The sequence below is a fragment of the Nomia melanderi genome, unplaced genomic scaffold (genome assembly GCF_051020985.1).
Source record: "Nomia melanderi isolate GNS246 unplaced genomic scaffold, iyNomMela1 scaffold0064, whole genome shotgun sequence".
In the NCBI taxonomy this organism is placed as follows: Eukaryota; Metazoa; Arthropoda; class Insecta; order Hymenoptera; family Halictidae; genus Nomia; species Nomia melanderi.
This window is the reverse complement of record NW_027475179.1, coordinates 335,001-342,500: the sequence shown is the minus strand read 5'-3', so window position 1 is coordinate 342,500 and position 7,500 is coordinate 335,001. Positions and strand designations below refer to the sequence as shown.

The window sequence follows — 7,500 nt, the reverse complement described above, 5'->3', positions numbered from 1 at the left end:
ACTAGACGGCTTACGCGCGGAGAGTTCATCTCCCGTCCGTCGGAAATTTCGAACGGCTTACGCGCGGAGAAATACACTTCTCCCGTCCGTCGAAATTTTTTTTTTTTACTTTGAACAAGGCGCATAGAGCCCGCCGAACCACGATTTCCGTGCGTCTTACATCTTTCGACGATGGGACGATCCACGCGAAGAGTTGTTTCGTGCTCGCGCGAGGTGCGATAGCGTCGATTCGCTTTTCTGTACGGGGAGAAATAGAACGATGAGTTGACTTATCGGGTCTTCGTTGGAATTACCGTCGCTGGCATTGTAAACTCCAGATGACCTTGTGATTCCTTCGTCGGGCACTGGTAAAGGGTGGCGATGATTCGTTCTATAATAGAAATACCCGTCGTAGCGATTCGGCCGAGACACCCGCCACGAAACACTCTCTCGTCGTGGAATCCCCGCGTCGGAGAGTAAAACGCGCGAAGGCTTACTATGAGAGAAGAAATAGTATATGCCGGTGGTTCGCGTGTGTAGGCTCTATACGAAATTGCGATTCAAGAGAGTAGGAAAAGACGCGATGAACCACGATTTCCGTGCGTCTTACGTCTCTCGACGATGGGACGATCCACGCGAAGAGTTGTTACGTGCTCGCGCGAGGTGCGATAGCGTCGATTCGCTTTTCTGTACGGGGAGAAATAGAACGATGAGCTGACTTATCGGGTCTTCGTTGGAATTACCGTCGCTGGCATTGTAAACTCCAGATGACCTTGTGATTCCTTCGTCGGGCACTGGTAAAGGGTGGCGATGATTCGTTCTATAATAGAAATACCCGTCGTAGCGTTTCGGCCTAGTCACCCGCCACGAAACACTCTCTCGTCGTGGAATCCCCGCGTCGGAGAGTAAAACGCCGAAGGCTTACTTATGAAACTTACGTCTCTCGACGATGGGACGATCCACGCGAAGAGTTGTTACGTGCACGCGTATGGTGCGATTGCGTCGATTCGCTTTTCTGTACGGGGAGCAATAGAACGTTGAGTTGACTTATCGGGTCTTCGTTGGAATTACCGTCGCTGGCATTGTAAACTCCAGATGACCTTGTGATTCCTTCGTCGGGCACTGGTAAAGGGTGGCGATGATGCGTTCTATAATAGAAATACCCGTCGTAGCGTTTCTTCCGAGTCAACCCGCTCACGAAACACTCTCTCGTCGTGGAATCCCCGCGTCGGAGAGTAAAACGCGAATTCATAGTATGGAAACTTACGTCTCTCGACGATGGGACGATCCACGCGAAGAGTTGTTACGTGCACGCGTATGGTGCGATTGCGTCGATTCGCTTTTCTGTACGGGGAGTAATAGAACGTTGAGTTGACTTATCGGGTCTTCGTTGGAATTACCGTCGCTGGCATTGTAAACTCCAGATGACCTTGTGATTCCTTCGTCGGGCACTGGTAAAGGGTGGCGATGATGCGTTCTATAATAGAAATACCCGTCGTAGCGTTTCTTCCGAGTCAACCCGCCCACGAAACTCTCTCTCGTCGTGGAATCCCCGCGTCGGAGAGTAAAACGCGAATTCATACTATGAAAACTTACGTCTCTCGACGATGGGACGATCCACGCGAAGAGTTGTTTACGTGCACGCGTATGGTGCGATTGCGTCGATTCGCTTTTCTGTACGGGGAGAAATAGAACGTTGAGTTGACTTATCGGGTCTTCGTTGGAATTACCGTCGCTGGCATTGTAAACTCCAGATGACCTTGTGATTCCTTCGTCGGGCACTGGTAAAGGGTGGCGATGATGCGTTCTATAATAGAAATACCCGTCGTAGCGTTTCTTCCGAGTCAACCCGCTCACGAAACTCTCTCTCTCGTCGTGGAATCCCCGCGTCGGAGAGTAAAACGCCGAAGGCTTACTATGAAACTTACGTCTCTCGACGATGGGACGATCCACGCGAAGAGTTGTTACGTGCACGCGTATGGTGCGATTGCGTCGATTCGCTTTTCTGTACGGGGAGTAATAGAACGTTGAGTTGACTTATCGGGTCTTCGTTGGAATTACCGTCGCTGGCATTGTAAACTCCAGATGACCTTGTGATTCCTTCGTCGGGCACTGGTAAAGGGTGGCGATGATGCGTTCTATAATAGAAATACCCGTCGTAGCGTTTCTTCCGAGTCAACCCGCTCACGAAACTCTCTCTCGTCGTGGAATCCCCGCGTCGGAGAGTAAAACGCGAATTCATAGTATGGAAACTTACGTCTCTCGACGATGGGACGATCCACGCGAAGAGTTGTTACGTGCACGCGTATGGTGCGATTGCGTCGATTCGCTTTTCTGTACGGGGAGCAATAGAACGTTGAGTTGACTTATCGGGTCTTCGTTGGAATTACCGTCGCTGGCATTGTAAACTCCAGATGACCTTGTGATTCCTTCGTCGGGCACTGGTAAAGGGTGGCGATGATGCGTTCTATAATAGAAATACCCGTCGTAGCGTTTCTTCCGAGTCAACCCGCTCACGAAACTCTCTCTCGTCGTGGAATCCCGGCGTCGGAGAGTAAAACGCGAATTCATACTATGAAAACTTACGTCTCTCGACGATGGGACGATCCACGCGAAGAGTTGTTTACGTGCACGCGTATGGTGCGATTGCGTCGATTCGCTTTTCTGTACGGGGAGAAATAGAACGTTGAGTTGACTTATCGGGTCTTCGTTGGAATTACCGTCGCTGGCATTGTAAACTCCAGATGACCTTGTGATTCCTTCGTCGGGCACTGGTAAAGGGTGGCGATGATGCGTTCTATAATAGAAATACCCGTCGTAGCGTTTCTTCCGAGTCAACCCGCTCACGAAACTCTCTCTCTCGTCGTGGAATCCCCGCGTCGGAGAGTAAAACGCCGAAGGCTTACTATGAAACTTACGTCTCTCGACGATGGGACGATCCACGCGAAGAGTTGTTACGTGCACGCGTATGGTGCGATTGCGTCGATTCGCTTTTCTGTACGGGGAGTAATAGAACGTTGAGTTGACTTATCGGGTCTTCGTTGGAATTACCGTCGCTGGCATTGTAAACTCCAGATGACCTTGTGATTCCTTCGTCGGGCACTGGTAAAGGGTGGCGATGATGCGTTCTATAATAGAAATACCCGTCGTAGCGTTTCTTCCGAGTCAACCCGCTCACGAAACTCTCTCTCGTCGTGGAATCCCCGCGTCGGAGAGTAAAACGCGAATTCATAGTATGGAAACTTACGTCTCTCGACGATGGGACGATCCACGCGAAGAGTTGTTACGTGCACGCGTATGGTGCGATTGCGTCGATTCGCTTTTCTGTACGGGGAGCAATAGAACGTTGAGTTGACTTATCGGGTCTTCGTTGGAATTACCGTCGCTGGCATTGTAAACTCCAGATGACCTTGTGATTCCTTCGTCGGGCACTGGTAAAGGGTGGCGATGATGCGTTCTATAATAGAAATACCCGTCGTAGCGTTTCTTCCGAGTCAACCCGCTCACGAAACTCTCTCTCGTCGTGGAATCCCCGCGTCGGAGAGTAAAACGCGAATTCATACTATGAAAACTTACGTCTCTCGACGATGGGACGATCCACGCGAAGAGTTGTTTACGTGCACGCGTATGGTGCGATTGCGTCGATTCGCTTTTCTGTACGGGGAGAAATAGAACGTTGAGTTGACTTATCGGGTCTTCGTTGGAATTACCGTCGCTGGCATTGTAAACTCCAGATGACCTTGTGATTCCTTCGTCGGGCACTGGTAAAGGGTGGCGATGATGCGTTCTATAATAGAAATACCCGTCGTAGCGTTTCTTCCGAGTCAACCCGCTCACGAAACTCTCTCTCTCGTCGTGGAATCCCCGCGTCGGAGGGTAAAACGCGATATATAATAGTATATGCCAGTGGTTCGCGCGCGTCGTCTCTGAGATACGCGGTCGACAGAGTTCCGAAAACACGTGATGTGCCACGATTTCCGTGCGTCTTACATCTTTCGACGATGGGACGATCCACGCGAAGAGAACGTTCGTGCTTGCGTGAGGTGCAACAGCGTCGATTCGCTTTTCTGTACGGGGAGAAATAGAACGTTGAGTTGACTTATCGGGTCTTCGTTGGAATTACCGTCGCTGGCATTGTAAACTCCAGATGACCTTGTGATTCCTTCGTCGGGCACTGGTAAAGGGTGGCGATGATTCGTTCTATAATAGTAATACCCGTCGTAGCGTTTCGACCGATGTCACCCGCCACGAATGTCTCTCTCGACGTGGAAACCCCGCGCCGAAGAGTAAACGCGAAGGCTTACCATACGAAAGAAAACGGTATTATACGCCTGTGGTATGTGCGTCTCGGCTCTGTGATACGCGATCGGCAGAGTTACAAAAAAACGTTGATGGGCCACGATTTCCGTGCGTCTTACATCTTTCGACGATGGGACGATCCACGCGAAGAGTAGTTACGTGCTCGCGCGAGGTGCGATAGCGTCGATTCGCTTTTCTGTACGGGGAGAAATAGAACGATGAGTTGACTTATCGGGTCTTCGTTGGAATTACCGTCGCTGGCATTGTAAACTCCAGATGACCTTGTGATTCCTTCGTCGGGCACTGGTAAAGGGTGGCGATGATTCGTTCTATAATAGAAATACCCGTCGTAGCGATTCGGCCGAGACACCCGCCACGAAACTCTCTCTCGTCGTGGAATCCCCATGTCGGAGAGTAAAACGCGAAGGCTAACTATATAAGAAACATATAGTATTATTTATGCCTGTGGTTCTCCGTTTGTCCTACTCTCAGATACGCGACTCGGAGAGTTACGAATAATCGTGATGGACCACGATTTCTGTACGTCTTACATCTTTCGACGATGGGACGATCCACGCGAAGAGATCATTCCTGCTTGCGTGAGGTGCGATAGCGCCGATTCGCTTTTCTGTACGGGGAGAAATAGAACGATGAGTTGACTTATCGGGTCTTCGTTGGAATTACCGTCGCTGGCATTGTAAACTCCAGATGACCTTGTGATTCCTTCGTCGGGCACTGGTAAAGGGTGGCGATGATTCGTTCTATAATAGAAATACCCGTCGTAGCGATTCGGCCGTGTCACCCGCCACGAAAATCTCTCTCGTCGTGGAATCCCCGCGTCGTAGAGTAAACGCGAAGGCTTGCTATAGAAGACTATAGTTTATACGCCTGTGGTTCACCGGTTGCCTGCTCTCCGGGGTACGCGATCGCGCAGGAGTTACGGAAGAACTTGATGGGCCACGATCTCCAAGCGGCTATATCTTTCGACGATGGGACGATTCACGCGAAGAGAACGTTCGTGCATGCGTGAGGTGCGATAGCGTTGATTCGCTTGTCTGTACGGGGAGAAATAGAACGATGAGTTGACTTATCGGGTCTTCGTTGGAATTACCGTCGCTGGCATTGTAAACTCCAGATGACCTTGTGATTCCTTCGTCGGGCACTGGTAAAGGGTGGCGATGATTCGTTCTATAATAGAAATACCCGTCGTAGCGTTTCGACCGATGTCACCCGCCACGAAATTCTCTCTCGTCGTGGAATCCCCGCGTCGGAGAGTAACCGCCGAAGGCTTGCTATAGAAGACTATAGTTTATACGCCTGTGGTTCACCGGTTGCCGGCTCTCCGGGGCACGCGATCGCGCGAAGGTTACGGAGGGACGTGAAGCGCCCGAGCAATGAAACGTCCGCAGGAGGAAACGAGCAACCGCCGAACATTGTTTCGCGACGTTTCCATAATGTATTGTCGTTTCGCTCGCATCCCGCTTCTTTCCCCTAGTTTCCTCGACGCGTAGTTTCGCAGCCTTAGTGGACGAATCATTCTCGATTCGAGGAAAGATATGCAGTGGGGCGTGCAATGAGCCCGCCAGAGACCACGATCTCCAATGCGTCTTTACATCTTTCGACGATGGGATGATCCACGCGAAGAGAACGTTCGTGCTTGCGCGAGGTGCGTTAGCGTCGATTCGCTTTTCTGTACGGGGAGAAATAGAACGATGAGTTGACTTATCGGGTCTTCGTTGGAATTACCGTCGCTGGCATTGTAAACTCCAGATGACCTTGTGATTCCTTCGTCGGGCACTGGTAAAGGGTGGCGATGATTCGTTCTATAATAGAAATACCCGTCGTAGCGATTCGGCCGAGTCACCCGCCACGAAACTGTCTCTCTTTCGTCGTGGAAACCCCGCGTCGGAGAGTAAAACGCGCGAAGGCTGTGACTGTAACATATATATATACAGTATACAATGCCTGTGGTTTTTGCGCGTGTCGGCTCTTCGGTATACGCGATCGGCCAGAGTTACGGAGGGACGGTGAAGCGCACGAGAAATTGAAACGGCCGCACGATTGGAACCGAGCAACCGTCGAACATTGTTTCGCGACGTTTCCATAATGCGTTTTCGTTTCGCTCGCATACCGCTTCTTTTCCCCTAGTCTCTGAGACGCGTTTTCGAGCCGTTCTTCTACTATCGATTCTCGTAGAGAGAAGGGACCGGGTAGTCTGGAAGTGGAACCCGCATCTTGCGTGTACCGTACACGGAATTGAGAGGACCGGCCGTGAAGCTCGTTTTAAAGCCGTGCGTCTGACACCCAACTCTTGCGCGCCAATTTCGCGGCAAGAGATAATATGGGACGAATGACCGGCAAAGAGCCAGCTGTGAAGTCTGTTTTTTTAATCGAATCCGTGGACGTGTGTATGCCGTAGCGTCGCTCGTCGTGTTCGTTCATGGTCGTTCCGAGAGAAAGAACGAAAGCGGTAACGAAGGGACCGGCCGTGAAGCTCGTTTTAAAGCCGCGCGTCTGACACCCAACTCTTGCGCGCCAATTTCGCGGCAAGAGATAACATGGGACGAATGACCGGCAAAGAGCCAGCTGTGAAGTCTTTTTTCATTATTTGCTTTCAATCGATCGATCGGTACGATTCGTGCAACGTTTCGCGCGATGCGACGCGAAAACATGCGCGCAACAATAGATGCGTCTGATCGGAAGAACGCGAGGGTCGACTGCACGCGATGGATTCAGTATCGGGTAGGATACAAAATATATCCCCGTCGTTTCCACGCGTGCGAGTCTTCTGCGTCTTTCGCGGGTTTTTGAATGCACTATACGCCCGGAACGTCGAGAAATATATACATATTACTTGAACGTTTTTCGTCTCGAAAGGCTTCGGTGTCGTCTCCAAGGCGACGCCTGAATCTCCTTCGCGCGCTGGTCGGAGATTCAGGTATCAACTTTTATCTTCTCTTTGAAAGAAGAGAGATATTAGGTCGAACAAATGAGAATAAAATTATATATGTGAAATATAAAATTTATACGATTACCCTGAACGGTGGATCACTTGGCTCGTGGGTCGATGAAGAACGCAGCTAATTGCGCGTCAACGTGTGAACTGCAGGACACATGAACATCGACATTTCGAACGCACATTGCGGTCCACGGATACAATTCCTGGACCACGCCTGGCTGAGGGTCGTTTACGTACCATACACTGCTTGCGTAGCTCTGTCA

General features: G+C 50.7%; 1 non-coding gene across 1 annotated transcript; it reads left to right on the top strand.

Annotated features, from left to right (window-relative positions):
- The first annotated feature begins 7,310 nt into the window (after window positions 1-7,310).
- LOC143175335 (5.8S ribosomal RNA) lies at window positions 7,311-7,465 on the top strand. Its single transcript, XR_013000150.1, has one exon. It is a non-coding gene; the product is annotated as a 5.8S ribosomal RNA (ribosomal RNA).
- Window positions 7,466-7,500: the final 35 nt, after the last annotated feature.